Source organism: Chiloscyllium punctatum, chromosome 35, assembly GCF_047496795.1.
Source record: "Chiloscyllium punctatum isolate Juve2018m chromosome 35, sChiPun1.3, whole genome shotgun sequence".
In the NCBI taxonomy this organism is placed as follows: Eukaryota; Metazoa; Chordata; class Chondrichthyes; order Orectolobiformes; family Hemiscylliidae; genus Chiloscyllium; species Chiloscyllium punctatum.
In genome coordinates this window covers 9,275,950-9,292,310 of record NC_092773.1, presented here as the reverse complement: position 1 = coordinate 9,292,310, position 16,361 = coordinate 9,275,950, and the positions used below count along the sequence as shown (strand labels likewise).

Sequence of the window (16,361 nt, the reverse complement as noted above, 5' to 3'; positions counted from 1 at the left end):
GCACACACTGGAAATGCCAGAATTATTGCTTGCTTCCTTTCTTCCTACCAGAGTTTGCAGCTGAAAATGACATTCAGCCCATTGTGTTGTGCCAGCTCTTTGCTGGGACAGTACAAAACAATTAACCCATCGCTCTGCACTCCCCTTCTTGAGCTGTACACATAAAATTGCAACAATCTGACAAGTTGTGCTCTGACAATGTGAAGGAATCACAAGGTTTTTTGGATGGCTTCTCAATTATTTCACTAGCTTTGAGATGCCCTGAAGCTATGAAGGGTGCATCATCTATATTTGCAGGAGTGTCTATAAAAAACACATGTAATATGAGAAATAGCTGTAATAAATTGTGTTCCAAGGGTTTTTTTTCTCAAATATAACACAGTCACCACTCGACAACACTTTGTTTGTTTGCTCACTAAACATAGCTGTGATTAAACACACATTGCATCCTGGTAATGTTGCAGTGACCTCGCAAAAGAGGCAATACCCTCTGATGAATATCAGCACCTGTAGCAGAGTCATGGACAGAATGCTCAAGCTGCAAGGAAAATTTAATGTCTGACATAGAAATCAAACAAACTGTGTAAAGTGTGGGTAACTTGGGAAAGCTGAGTGTTGTTACTGACAACTGAAACTGCAATGTAATCTTAGGTGCCAGCTGGGATTTATAAATAGCACAAGTATTTGTCATGCATTTATTGAGCATACCATTCTTTCAAGTATTATCTATGTCTCAGAGAATATTCCTCTCAATCTAATGTCGCTATCAGATTTTTCTTTCTTCTAACTAAAGATAGCAATTTTCCACTGATTTAAATGACTGGATGAAAGATTGCAGGCAGACAGTTGCACAAGCGTGGTGACCTAGCTTTGGGTACGGTACACTCGTCATCGTATTCCATCACTGAAAAATGATGAATGATTACATTGACAGACTACTTGAAAAGTCCAGACATGTTCGCAAGCACATATTCAGAAGATGGATCAAGATCAAGCGCAGAAGCAGCTGAATGGTTTCCCCTTACTCTTGGACAAGGCACTTCTTCGGCACTCTACAATTTGTGCTGCCTATCCATCAGCTGACACAACACTGGGCAGGAATGGAATTTGAGATCTCTCCAGCTCTCCATGCCACAGCTGATCTTTCGATAAACAGACTATCTAGCACATTGGATTTACATATTTACCTTTCTATCAACTCGATGATGTTGAAGTCAGAGCTTGGCTTATGATTGGCACAGACATTATTGAGCTTAAAGTGGCAGGGAAGCTCAGTGGTTAATCACTGCTGTCTTACAGCGCCAGGGACCCAGGTTTGTTTCCAGCCTCAGGTGACTGTCTGTGTGTTGTTTGCACATTCCCCCTATTGGTTTCCTCCAGGTGCACTAGTTTCCTCCCACAGTCCAAAGATGTGCAGAATTACAGAGACAGAGTAGGGAGGGGGAAAAAAAATTTTTTTTAAAGTCTGGGTGGGATGCTCTTCAGAGGGTTGGTATGGACTTGATGGAATGAATGGCCTGCTTCTACATGGTAGGGATTCCATGAAACAACATTCTTGTTTTCATGCAATGAGTTGTGGCCCAGTGCCAGCACTGTGCCACTGCACCCTCTGCAATGGGTAGAATGTGTATCTCAGATCTATCAACAGAAGGGACTAAAAAACCTAAAAGGTGGAGGAAATACACTCCAATTCTCTCCTGACAGATGCCTGAAACACAAATCATTAGATCTTTATCAGCCATCTCATTTCATGTTACTGTGTACAAGGCAAACTGGGCTGCAGTTTATTTATAGACTCTGTAAGGCCCAGTGAAACTGAAGTACTCTTGAATTCTTTCTGCACATTACACATATCAGATCTCATTTCAAATGCATTCATGGCACACAACAGCAGGGTCTCAGGCTAATCAGTTTTACATTAGCCAGTAATAGATGACATTATGAAGGATGCTGATGTGCCACAATAAACTGGTGCAGTATGCCCTCTGAAAGTGGGAATGGTTTGTCCTTTTGCCCATTTAAATTGCCCAGTGATTGAACTGTGCAAGGTATTCCAAATTGGCCGTGGTGGATTACAATTCACGCAAGGAGTCAGAGTTGCTGTGGCAACATGCACTTTCCTGTGTGTAGTTCAGTTTGGAGATGTGGACAGTGATGAGCAAGGCCCCAACATGTTCTGGCTGATCAGGTGACTCTCCTCTTCCTAGCATCTGTTATTGACCAAATACTCAACCTGCCTGGCCGTATTATAAATGCACCTTCATTGATCATCAAGTCCTGGACCAGGACTTCAAACCAGAGCTTATCATTCAGAGGGAGGGATGCCAACAATGGGACCCTCAAGACACGACCTGGGTCAGGAGCAGATCGGAACAGGAGAAGGTCACTCCACCCCTTTGACCTGTTTTATCAATTACTGAGATCAGAACAAATTGGTAACTAAATCTGGACACCAACCTTGGCACATATCCTTTAATATCTGTGGATATCAAAAATCCACAAACCTCAAATTTAAAAGAGAGATCGAATCCAGCATTAATTCCACCATTTGTGGAAGTGAGTTCCAAAATTCATTCCAACAATTGTGAGATGTGTTACCTGATAGCACTTCAGAAAGGTTTGGCTGTAATTTTTAAGCCACACCTTCCTGCCCAAGGTACGTTGACCAGCAGAAATGGTTTCTCTCTATCTATCCTCTTTGTTTCCTTTCATGTTTTACTAACTTTGTTCACATCACAGAAGGAGTCTATTCAGGTCATCAGGTCTGCGGCTGCCCTTGAAGTGAGCATCATTCAGTGCTGCCAATTTTCTGCTTTTTATCCCCAGTCCCTTGCGGATTATTCCAATCCAAATATTAGTCCCATGCTCCTCTTGAATGCCTCAGTTGAACTTGCCTCCACACACTTTCAGGCAGTGCATTCCAGTGACTGTGTGAAGTTGTTGTTTTTTGGATCACATCTGCTCCTTTTGTAAATGATTTAAACTTTTGCTCTCTTGTTCATAATCCTTTTCAGATTTCTCCTTATCTACCCCATCAAGCCGCCTCATTATTTTGAAATCCTCTGAAATGGTCTCTCACACCTCTGACCTGTCCCTTGAGCTTGGGCGAAGAAGTGGCAAGTAATGTTTGCACCACACAATTGCCAGGCATTGATCATCTCCAATGACTGGGGATAAAAAGCAGAAAATTGGCAGCACGGAATGATGCTCACTTCAAGGGCAGCCAATCTAAACACTACCACTTGACATTCAATAGTATTACTATCACTGAATACCCCACCATCTACATCCTGGGGGTTACCATTGACCAGAAACTCAACTGGATGAGACATACAAATTCTGTTAGCAATTTTTGAGAAGAGTTTTAGCCCAGGTTGATGATAAGTATGTAAGCTAGCTCACTGTGGCTGAGAGTAGGTCAGAGGCTAGGAATCTGACAGCGGGTAATTTACCTCTTCACTCCCCACCATCTGCAAGGCACCAGTCAGGAGTGTGATAGAATATTTCTCATTTGCTCCAACATACTCAAAACAGTTAAGTCCACCCAGGACATTGCAGCCTGCTTAATTGGCACCACATCCACAAACATCCACTCCCTCCGCCACCGATGCTCAGCAGCAATAGCGTCCAACATCTACAATTTGCACTGTAGAAAATCACCAACACTCTTAGGACAGCACCTTCCAAACCAATGGCCAATCCCATCAAAAGCACAGGGGCAGCAGATACAAGAGATCATGACCATCTGCAAGTTCCCTTCCAAGTCACTCACCATGCAGAATTGGAAATGTATCGCTGTTCCTTTGTTGTTGCTGGTTAAAAGTCCTGGAGCACCCTCCAAATAGCATTGTCGGTGTACTGGAACCCCATGGATTGCAGTGCTTCAACAAGGCAGCTCGCGATCACCATCTCCAGGGCAATTAGGGATGGGCATCATGCTGGTCCAGCCAGTGATTTTTTTAAAAAGCTGAATGAATTTGGATTTGGAATCACCTTTAGCCAGACACAGTAAGAGTGGCCAATTCTGTGCCCAGAAGTGAAACACTTCAATTTTTGGTTGTCATTGGCAGAAAAGCTGAAACTATATTTTCTGAATTCTTTCAGCATTACCTATTCACCAGCAAAACCAATTGAACACAATCATACTAGTTGTTAATTACCACAAGAAAAATGCACTTGAAAAGAATTAAAAGGTTGAGCAAGATTTGAACCATCTGTACATCAATGTCTTTGATACAAAACAGCATATCATATCATGGTTATAAATCTAATGCAACGAATCTTGTGAATACAACCAAAGGTGACTCAATTTGTTATCACCTCCATTTGGAACCACCTGCTAATTTCAAAATGCATTGACTTGCCTTCCTAAACACAGAGACACAGACACCCACACAATCAGCTGTTCACATTTACAGATCATAAATATCCTGAGAATTCACTGCATCTCATTTCTCCACACTATCACCCCATTTGAATCTTTCTCCTCCACTTTTATTAGCAACAATTTTGCACTTAATTGATGCTGTGTGAAACTTCACACAAGTGGGAGCTCAAATGCTATTTCTGTTCGGGTTATTTATGGGATGTCAGTCACACCACCGATTGTTTCCTCAATCGCCATTCTCACGTACCAGCAGCTACCCTCTGAATAGGAATTATTGCTAGAAGCCTGCTTTATTTTTCCTTTCTCCCACTCAGGAGGGTGGAACTCAACATCTCCTGTTGTTGCAAATGCTGTGTCAGCTTGGCGGACATCTCTGATTTGTTTTTGTAAACCAATTTTGCTCATGAACCCGTGCAGAGATATTGTTACACACCTCTGGAGCAGATGGGGCTTGAACCCGGGTCTCCCGGTCCATGGGTGGGGACACTACCACTGTGCCACAAGAGGACCCTTATACATGCGTGAATGTTCAAGTTGGGATTAACAGCAGCTGATAGCAATGACCAAAGATCAGGAGATGTTTCAAAGACCATTTTAGGGTCTTACACATTGGTCGAGTCCCCTTGGTAAAGCTCCCAATCAATATTCACTTACAAATTCGCTGACTATGAAGCAGAGGTTATCATCGGTGTTCAAGCAATGCTAGCTGCATGGTTGGGCCATGCAAAGTCAAATTCCTCCCCTTCAGGATTTATTTTGCTGAACAGATAGATTCATTCCAAAGCCTGATTCATATTTAAACTTTTCAAATCTTTTCCCCAATCCAACACAGACCTTCCCCTCCAACATTATTGCAACAAAGGCTCAATGGAAGCTCAAGTTGCAGAACATCAAATTTTGATTAAATACCTGACAGTCTGACAAATAGTGTAACAATGTCAGACTGTAACCTGGGTTACCATTTTTCAAATTACAGCTCATGGTTCTGCTGTAGTCATCTACAGACCCTTTAAATGACTTTTTGTTCTCTTCTTGGCTGATTGCCACCCTTTCCTGACTTGTTGTTACCACACACAACTACGAAGGTCACCTCAGATTACAATGGGATCTTCATCAGATGGGTCAGTGGGTCAAGGAGTGGCAGGTGGAGTTTCATTTAGATAAATGTGAGGTGCTGCATTTTGGAAAGGCAAATCAAGGCAGGACTTATGCACTAAATGTTAAGCTCCTGGGGAATGTTGCTGAAGAAAGACACCTTGGAGTGCAGGTTAATAGTTCCTCAAAAGTGGAGTTGCAGGTAGACAGGATAATGAAGGTGGAATTTGGTATGCTTTCCTTCATTGAGAATAGGAGTTGGGAGGTCGTGTTGCGGCTGTACAGATGGTGGTAAGGCCACTTTTGGAATACTATGTTCAATTCTGGTCTCCCTGCTGTAGGAAAGATGTTGTGAAACTTGAAAGGGTTCGGAAAAGATTCACAAGAATGTTGCCAGGATTAGAGGGTTTGAGCAATAGGGAGAGGCTGAATAGGCCAAAGCTGATTTACCTGGAGGCTGAGTTGTGATCTTATAGAGGTTTCTAAAATCATGAGGGGCATGGATAGGGTGAATAGCCAATGTATTTTCCCCAGAGCAGTGGAGTCCAAAACTAAAGTGCATAGATTTAAGGCATGAGGGCAAAGATTTAAAAGAGATGCAAAGGGCAACTTTTTCATGCAGAGGGTGGCGCATATAATGAAATGAACTGCCAGAGGAAGTGGTGGAGGCTGGTACAATGACAACATTTAAAAGACATCTGGATGGGTATATCAAGACGAAGCATTTAGCAGGATATGGGCCAAATGCTGGCAAATGGTCCAAGATTAATTGAGGATATCTGATTGGCATGGATCAGTTGGGCTGAAGAGTTTGTTTCCATGCTGTACAGCTCTATGACTGCCTTCCAACCTGCCACTTATCATCCCTTTTGCTCTGTATTCCCTTGTGCCTGTCTCTAGATTTGCTTAAGAACTATTACACCCTTGACATCACCAAACTGGAACTCTTCACAATGTTTCTCTCGACAGAGGTGCTGCATGACCTGCTCAGTGTTGTGTGCGTTTTCCATCTAATTGTCAAGAATGCTGTGACTTAAGAATCAAACAGTTTTGTGACGTATGGGTGCAGTGAAACATCAATAATATCAGGATGTGGAATGAGATTAACTAAGTGGGAAGATCACATTGAGGATCACAAACACCAGTAAAGATCTATTAGGTCAAATGGCCATTTTCTGTGCCACAAATACAATCACATCAACTGGGAGCAGGCATGCCTTATTAAGACAGACATGTGTGACAATGCTGCTCCTTTAACAAGGTTATGTTGTCATTTTTTTTTCAGCGGGGTCATAAAGTCATGGGTTCCGAGGTTCGGGGTTGATCTACTCGAAGAAGTTTTGAAGTTTAAAAAAAAACCCTTGTCCAATGAAAAGGGAGTGGCCAGTTCTCCCAGCTCAGCTTTGTTCTGGTTTGGTTTGGTTTTCACAGTCTGGTTGTGCAGAGCTGCTGATCGGGTTAAACTGGAAAATCCAAAGAAACAGCAACAGTGGAAGGAGGTTCCATGCTCAATCTCTCTTATAGCAACAGACCATGTAAAACTTTAGTGCAAAGTCTGTTTTAAGAAAAGACTATTCTAATTCCATGATAATAAAAATACTTTACTCAGTGAAATGACAGTTGCTGGCAAAACTCAGAAAAGTTTTAGCAACAGCTTTATGCACAATCATATTGCATTCCTTGCAATTCCTCAACCCAAGTGACACCTGAGCAAATGAATACACCTACAAATTATACAAAGGAAATGAATTTCTCAACTAATCCAGAAGTTATGATTATTTGCCAATGCACCATGGTGAATTGCATTCTGCTGTTCAAGCATATCAAATAGTGCTCCATGTGCTGGAAAAAGTGGTTTTAATTACAGTCAAGGAGATCATGTGGCTTGTGGTTACAGTGTAAGGTGTATATTGTGATAGACAAGGCATTACAAATAGTGCAATAAGTTGAATTGTTAGTCACAGGATTTCATGCCTTCGAAGTTGCAAGGACATTGGCATAGTTGTTGTAGCATGTAAGAATAGTCATAATCATAGAGTCAGAGATGTACAGCATGGAAACATACCCTTCGGTCCAACTGGTCCATGTCAAACAGATATCCGAAATTAATCTAGTCCCATTTGCCAGCACTTGGCCCATATCCATCTAAATCCTTCTGATTTATATACCCATCCAGATGCCTTTTCAATGTTATAATTGTACCAGCCTCCACCACCTCCGCTGGCAGCTCATTCCATATACTCGCCATTCTGGTGTAAAAACGTTGCTCCTTGGTTCCCTTGCAAATCTTTTCCCTTTCACCTTAAACCTCTAACTTTGGACTCCCTAGTTCTGGGGAAAGGGTTTTGTGTATTTACTCTACACCTCATGATTTTATAAACTTCAGCCTCCGAAGCTCCAGGGAAAATAGCCACAACCTATTCAGCCTCTCCCGACAGCTCAAACCCTCCAGCCCAAGCAACATCCTTGTAAATCTTTTCCGAACTCCTTAAAATTTCACAGAATGATTCCGACCTGTGCTGGATAATTCAATTTCATTGGTTCAAAGAAATCTGTGAAGTTAAAAAGAGATAACAACTTGAAATGCAGTTTGTTCATAAATATCTCTCCAGTTTCCACCAAAACACAGCAGGCTGAAAGTGTTTTTGGGAAGTAGTAATGTTTGTATGATGGATGCTCAGAAGCCAAGTACTGCTTCATAGCTGTGGGTTTCAAAGAAGAATTCTTTGGTGTCAGTCAGGAATCCCAGCTGTCAGTCCGACTTCAGCTCTTTCACACCTGAGTCGAGAGTGTGGTGCTGGAAAAGCACAGCAGGTCAGGCAGCATCCGAGGAGCAGGAGAATCGATGTTTCGGGCACAAGCCCTTCATCAGGAATTAGGCTCATTCCTGATTAATGGGCTTCTGGCCGAAACGTCGCTTCTCCTGCTCCTCAGATGCTGCCTGACCTGCTGTGCTTTTCCAGCACCACACTCTCGACTCTGAGCTCCAGCATCTGCAGTCCTCACTTTCTCCTCTTTCACACCCAGTCATCTCAAACCAGCGCACACCAAGTCCCAAACAATTACGGTTTGGTTTTTGAAGTGATTGACTTCAACCTTATTGAAAATTATACTCGGCTCAGCACGATTTAATTTCCATCCCAAGTAGAGTCGCAGCGATTGATTACGTACAATTTCACAACTTTGAGGTCCAGTGCGTCACACCCTCCCATCTGAGTCAGACGGTTCTGAGTTCATGTCTCAATCCAGGAGGGGAATAGACAAGTCAAGGATGATAATCTAATCCAGTACCATGCGAGTGCTCCATTGTCACAGGGCTTTTTTTTCAGGATCAGGTGTTGAACTATGTTCCCATCTTCTCTCTTAGATGAGCAAAAAAACAATGAAAACAGGAATTGCTGGATTCTGATTTCCAGCATTCTCAGTAATTTTTTCCAATTGTAATTTTAAATAATCCCTTGACAATATTCCAATTCAGAATAAGGGTATTGTGCATTTCTGGAATGGCAAGTTAAGCAGAACTGTCAAGTAACTTAAACACAATAAAACAAATCAAGGCATTTCAGGGTGGCAACATAAAACTAACTTTTACAATGAGCAACATCTGATGACAAAGATCTTGATCAGATCTTTTGGTTTTAACAGGTGCCTCAAAGATGTAAAGCCAGGTCTGAAAGGAGAGAGATTAAGGGAAGAAATTTTAAAAATTTCAGGCACCAACATCCAAAGGGACTGCTCCCTCTGACAGGATTAAACTTGGAGATGTTGAAGAGACCAGAATTGCATGAACACAGTGATCTCAAGGAGTTGTGGGGCTGGAGGATTTTGCGGAGAGGCTGGGTCATGAAGCAATTTGGAAACAAGGGAATTTTCAAATCAAATACTCCTTGGTTGCGTGTGCCATTGTTGTTTAAGGAGCACAGGGGTGATGCGGGAACAGGACGGTCTGAGTTCAGACATGGTCAGCAAGATGGCCTCAAATTAACAGTCGAGTTTGACAGGTCAGTCACAATTCGGGTTAAAATAATTTTAACAGTCAAATAAAATGGGGGGGGTGGGGGGGGGTAATAGCTGACGTGACTCTTTGGTCCTCAGGTCAATATCACTGTCCAGTCTTCATTGACTGTTCTAGAATAGGAGAAACTTGACCACAAAGGCTGAAGCAAGCAAAATTGTGAATCTCTGTTCCAGAAAACAACTTATTCCTGTCAATACAACAGATCTAAAATGTCTTCTTTTTGACTTGATCCATCACAAGTATTCAGTGGTCAATCGCATATACAGAAGCTATTAAACACAATTTTCAAATAACTTAAAATTTACTCAATCTTGCCTCCATGATTCGCAAGAATTTATTTTGTAAATCTCAAGGACCGTGGATCAAAGCTGAAAGCTTGCTCATCTGCTTGCTGTCCTACATCCTCAACTGGGTACTCAGTATGTTCGGTTAATGGCTAAAATTAACAAACACTGTGCATGTTAAAACTTAAATGAGTTGGTAAGTCTTCTTTCCTTGTTGCAAATCTTGAGCAGTACGTGGTGGAAACTAACAAGACCCCAGCAGCTTGAGGAGTGGAGTTTCTCCTGGTGTCCTGGCCAGTTGTATCTCTCATGTCAGCAATCTAGTTAGCTGGTGATGTATCCCATTGCTTTATGTTGGAGATCTCACTTTACTCAAAATTGACTTCCAAATTTCCAAGGTTACCACACTTCAAATGTAAATCACAGCTTTGGTGAACAAAGACACAATTCACATCCAACTTATTTCATTTCCTGAACCTCAAGGTTGCTGTTTCAGTCACATTGGACATTTCCTGTCAATCCATGGCAGTAAAGCCTGCCGAGCAATAATTTTCATAAACCATCTCAATAAAATCAGAGAAGTAAACTACACTGCAGAATGCATGCATAAGATCTCCTTCAGAGAAGATAACGTGCTACCCAAACGAGCATTTAACTCAAATCCTATGAGATGCAGTTGCCTCTTAATACTTAGGCAATAAATGATTTCTATCAATGTTGGTCAACTTGAGGAACAAATGAAAAGATGGCAAAATAAAAATGTGGCTGTAGATACAGTGGAAGAACATGCTGTTCATTCTGGTTGGGGGTGCTTCCACACACTCAAGTATCAAACACACAGACAATCACACACACCCGCACCACACAAGCTCACAAAGAACTTAGCCCTCATCAAACAGTCAATGCTTTCAGAAAGTTTGATACCAGGCTCAGCCAAGGTCCATTGCAAGGTTAAAACATCTGCACCAGTATTATAAGGATGGAGACTAAGAAAAGACCATTCACCCCCTTGAAAAAGTATCTTTGAATTGGAAACATTGACTGTTTCTCTCTCTACTGATGCTGCCAAACCTGCTGAGTTTCTCCAGCACAAGCTGTTTTTATTTCACACCCCTCCAGCTCATTCTATCATTCAATTAGATCATGGCTGATCTGCATCGAAGCTGTCGTTGCTTAATTAGGTGACATAAGCCGAAATTTCAATGCTTCATATGCAAGTCAAATGATGTCATTTCAAATGTTACTATGCATTTGAACTTGTGTACAAAACCTAATCTGCAAGAATTACTAATTTGGTAAATTTTACAATGGATGTTTTGTGCTCTAGCATGTGAATAATTATGTGTTGAGTCATTTACTAAAACTATTCTGACTAATGTCTAAAATCTACAAACAGTAATAAAGGAACCAAATTACGTCAACTATTTTGTTTTCTGTCTGGGTCTTGCAATTTTTACAATGGAAATATTTACTCACTTAGACATAGCTTTCAAAGTTCAAATCCACATAAATAAGATATTAAATTACAAACACCCTGTGGATATAATAAAGCATGGAATTAAGCCATGAAGGAGGAGACGATGGTTCCGAGACTAATGCTGTTAGATGAGGGTTTCACACCATCATAACAGTTGGTTCAATGTAAATTAATTTAACAAATTTGGAAATTAAAGTTTATCTATTTCCTTTGAGAAAGGAAATCGGTCATCTATACCTGGACTGGTCTGCACATGACTTCAAAGGCACAGCCATCTAACTGATGCTTAAATGCCCATTGAAATGGTCAAGCAGGTTACTCACTTGAAGAACACTTAGGGATGGGCAACAGATGCTGGTCAGTGACATCCAAATCTCACGGAAGAATAAAACAAAGTCATTATGACCCTTATCGACATTGATTACACTTACCCAGTTTTGCAATAAGGTATAGAGCCATAGAGATGTGCAGCACAGAAACAGACCCTCCGGTCCAACCTGTCCATGCTGACCAGATATCCCAACCCAATCTGACCAGCACCCAGTCCATATCCCTCCAAACCCTTCCTATTCATATTCCCATCCAAATGCCTCTTAAATGTTGCAATTGTACCAGCCTCCACCACATCCTCTGGCATCTCATTCCATACACATAGTGCCCTCTGTGTGAAAAAGTTGCCCCTTAGATCTCTCATATCTTTCCCCTCTCACCCTAAACCTATGCCCTCTAGTTCTGAACTCCCCCACCCCAGGGAAAAGACTTTGTCCATTTATCCGATCCATGCCCCTCATGATCTTATAAACCTCTTTAAGGTCACCCTGTAGCACCACATAGCAATCGGGACAGGAGAAGGGTAATAGGTGCCGACTGTTTATCGATGAGGTGGTGACCGATGGTCGTATCCTGACTTTGAATGCCCTTGCTTAACAGAATTTTTAAAAACTCAACCTTAAATTTAAACTGATCAAATTGAATCTTCTGAGGCAGCTAGGAGGCCACTCAGAATGAAGAAAGGGCTCTCCTGACCCCTCTCAAAATATGACCAACAGCAGAAAACCTCTCTCTCTCTCTCTCTCTCTCTCTATTAACACCAGTAACTCCTTCCAAACTTCGAAACAGAGAATCCTTACAGTGTGGAAGCCGGTCAGTCTGTCGTTAGAGAATTCTGGATCATTTTTTAAGTTTGGGGAAACAGTCACAAGTTAGAGTGGAATATTTTTGAGTTTCAGCTTTTACTTGAGTTTTAAGCAGACCTGAAGTCCTTGAACTCGGATGGTTGTGGATACCACTGCTCCTGAGAAGGAAAGAATATATAGTGAACTAGGTCACTTTGCAGTGCAGAATTAGTGTTAGCCCTAGACGAGAAGTACTGAGATAAGCTGAGGTGTATACAGTTCCAGAAAGCAGTTATCTGCAGTTCCAGTCTAAAAGTTGAAGTTACAAGTGACTGAAATCTATCAAGATGCTATGCACAGGGACTCTGGTGTGAGTATCATATGTGTAGTGCTTTGATTATAAGATCATAACACATAGGAGTAGGAATTAGGCCATCATGAACTAATCTATCACGTGGCTAGATATACAGGTATGATCTCTGAACTGCTTAATTATCAGATTTATATGCATTTTATTTTTCTGTAATGGGTAAAGGTCGCTACCTCAGGCCGTTCAACTAACGTGCACTGCGGGGCTGGAGACTGGAAAATTGCACAGGCTGAGTGTGTATCAAGAGCATCAAAAACATACTGAAGCACCTCAAAGAATCAAATGATGTACTGAGGAAAAAAATACCCATTGCTCTTTCTGCAACATCCAGTTTGAACCTCCCCCCACTCCCACCCCGGGCTGTATATCTGACATGGAGTGTTAGACGAGTGCTCTTATACCGAGTGTAACATGCTGTAAGTGGAGAAGTTTTCTTGCAAATTCTGTCATTTTCAAGTTGAAATGTTTTTGTCATGTATTGTGACAAATTTTATGAATAAAGTATATTTGGAGGGGGGGGGGTGGAGAGAAAAGCTGGACTTCCCTTTTCCATGCGTTGAAAAATAATTCAGAAGTATCTATTTCTAAAAAGCTGCATGAAATCCGACTACCTACACACCTGCGTCTGTTCCAAAGTGGGGGCCTACAAGAAATGTTCAATTGCAGTAGGAAAACACTGTGTTAAAAGATGTGAATCGGAATTATGAATCCCTGCCGCACTACTGGTTAATAATCCATCCCGAGAAGACTCGGGGGGGGGGGGGGGGGGGGGGATACTTGGAACATGACATGATGGGCTCAGACAGGAGACCAGAAGCTCAATCACATGCAGTGCTTGTGTGGGTCAGGCTCCAGCCAAAGTGTGGGCGACGCCGGACCCAGCCCTCAAACCGAGTGCGCGCAGCTTCTGGGGTCTGGACTCAGAGAAAAGTCCACATCCCGAATCCTGTTACCAGGACAACCGGCTCAATTTAGCCACTCATGAGCGCGAATAGACTCTTAATAGAGACAGACATTTCCCAAAATAGAAGCAGAAAGATACATACCTATAAATATATCAATATATGTTTATACACACAACACAGATGTGTCCGGCAAAATGGTAATAAGTCATCACGCACCGTGCAGAATGGAAAATCTTTCTTCAATAAGGAAGTAGGTTCCTCTCGGTTCGCCTTTTTTTTTCAGTGAATCGCAGGCACCTTCGTCATTGTATCCATTTGAATAGTGTATCAATTAAAAATAAATAATTCGACATTGTCGCAAAGGGAATGACTTCACGCTTTGAACTAAGACAAGAGAATCGCGCCACAAGCCGAAATCCCTGAAGAAATCATCTTTCCGCAGAAATTACAGCGCCCTGCGCCTGACTCCTGAATGTGGGAGAGAGAGAGAGAGAAGATGGAGTTGCGGGGAGGAGGGGGGGGGGGTGGTCATTGGAGAGGTGGCAACAAGGGCTGCAGATCTATGTATGAAGTCAGATTGTTTTCCTGCCCATCGGCCGAAACAGGCTCACGCTGCAGTTATTATTTCATTCATAAAATAAAAACAAAGAGCAGGGATTCTGCAGTGGAAAGCGAGGTCTCAGAGAAACTGCGCCCACCTCCTTCTCCCATCCCCATTGGCGCAGACTGGTGCATCCCCCGCCCACTGGTCTGGCACAAGGATTTGGGGTGTTACCGACACGTCGATTGGCTGAGCGTCACGGCCATGATCTGATATTCGAGTGCACCGGAAGAGTAAGACCCCCCCCCCCCCCCCGCCAAACCTTGTCCCAATGCCACTCCTCCTGCGAACAGCAGCTTACCCCACACCCATGTCCAGAGTACAAACGAGAGCAAAGCTCACTCCTTCCTGAAAAGGGCAATTTAACTGGTGCACGGAATTACAGTTTTGAGAACACTTGCTCTATCTATGTGTGCGGAAAAAAAAAAGATTAGTATTTTGAAATGAGTGAAAATATCGTACTGGAGCAACTCAGCAGTGACTGTGCAGGCAGAAACAGAAATGAACGCTTCCAGACCGGGGTTTTTTTTGTCTTCTTTTCCCGTGCGTCTGAAAACAGATTATAATATTTCCCTGTTTGATGAAAAGCAGATACGTTTGATGCGAACATCGCGAGGAGCAACAAAGCCCGAGTTGAACAAACTGGATTATGTTGCGGGCACAAAGTCAAACTTTGACAGAACTTTGACCCAAATTTTATGCCGCGCCCCACCCCCAACAGCAGATGCCTGGCTGGAAAAATCAACTTTGTTTCCCGCCCTCCTGCGTAACTGACATGACCATCTCAACCCCACTGAGATGGGGTACTCATTGAAGGGATGTTTCAACATGAACACTCATCGTGATAAACTGAGCAGCGCATCGGAAATCCCGAACACTAAGGAGAATGTACAAACCTGTACTTCTCTGTGTCCTTGATCGTTCAATTCCATTGGCTGGGAGATAAATGTGCTTTCTTCAAAAACACACAGATATTTCGAAACTATCTTGCAAAAGGCAACACTAAAGACTAAACAGCATCTGAGTTCTGAAAGAAGTCATCCCGGACGCGTAACGTTAACTCTTTCTCTCGCCACAAATGCTTCCAGACCTACTGAGTTTCTCCAGCATTCAGTGTTTGTTTCAGATTTCCGGCATCCGCAATATTTTGCTTTTATTCAATCCGTTTCAATGGCTGAGTTGAGAACATCAATGAACACGAGACGATGGAATTCTGGGCTCATGTCCTTCTCCAAGATTTGCACCTGAAACAAAGAGATATTGCTGGAAAACCTGGGCGGGTCTGGCAGCATCCGTGGACAGGAAACAGAGATAACGTTGCGAGTGCGACTTCTTCAGAAGGCCATTTCTAAGGAAGGGTCGTGGGACGCGAAACGTTATCTCTCGACAGAATTTGCCAGACCGGCTGAGTTTTTCCAGCAATTCCTGATCCAAGATTGCCTTCCATGATTCGGAAGTGTAACAATAACTTGCTTATAGACAGTGCCTTTAGTGTAGTTAAACGGGAGTACTATTAAACAGAATTTGATAAAGAGCCAAAGGGGAGATATTAGAATCCGTGAGCTTTAAAGAAGGAAGAGAGCCAATCTTCGTGAGAGAATAGCAAAGCGACCACCAATGATGTTGATCATTCATGGACAAATTCGGGCCGAGATGTGGAGAAACGCAGAACGGGAGATGGTGGCAGAGACAGGGAAAGCTGAAAGGCTGGAAGAAGTTACAGATATCGGGATGGGTTTGTAAAGCTTTCAAAGATATGGAGAGGTGGAATAGGTGGGGAAGTTACAGAGATGAGGAGCTTTGTAGAGGCTGGAAGTGGCCACCAGCAATTTTTTTTCAGAAGGAGCAGCATTATATGTCGAGCTCAATGTGACTATTTCAACGATTCTCTACATCCTTTATTCTAGAAGTAGATTTGCATTTATTTAGCACCTTTCAGAATGTTTGTATGTTCCAAGTTGTTTGATAGTCAATTAAGTATTTTTGAAGAGGTGTCACTGTTTTGATGAAGGAAATGCAGCAATTTGTACACAAGGCTTCAGCAAACAGCAATGTAATTTTAACCAGAAAATCATTCTTCCGTCAGCATGGAAGTGCTTCAGGTGATCC

The 16,361-nt window shown here is 42.4% G+C and overlaps 1 protein-coding gene across 4 annotated transcripts in view; it reads right to left on the bottom strand.

The window, feature by feature from the left end:
• Window positions 1-15,455, bottom strand: part of LOC140459621 (rho-related BTB domain-containing protein 2-like) — a 59,650-nt gene extending 44,195 nt beyond the window's left edge. For 2 of the 4 annotated variants that reach the window (XM_072553910.1, XM_072553913.1), the window contains exon 1: window positions 13,868-14,361. The gene's annotated coding sequence lies outside the window, so the exon portion shown is untranslated. Of the gene's footprint in view, window positions 1-13,792; window positions 14,362-15,148 lie in introns of those variants that run through there. The other 2 variants (XM_072553912.1, XM_072553911.1) reach the window with 2 other exon arrangements.
• Between the last annotated feature and the right edge of the window lie 906 nt (window positions 15,456-16,361).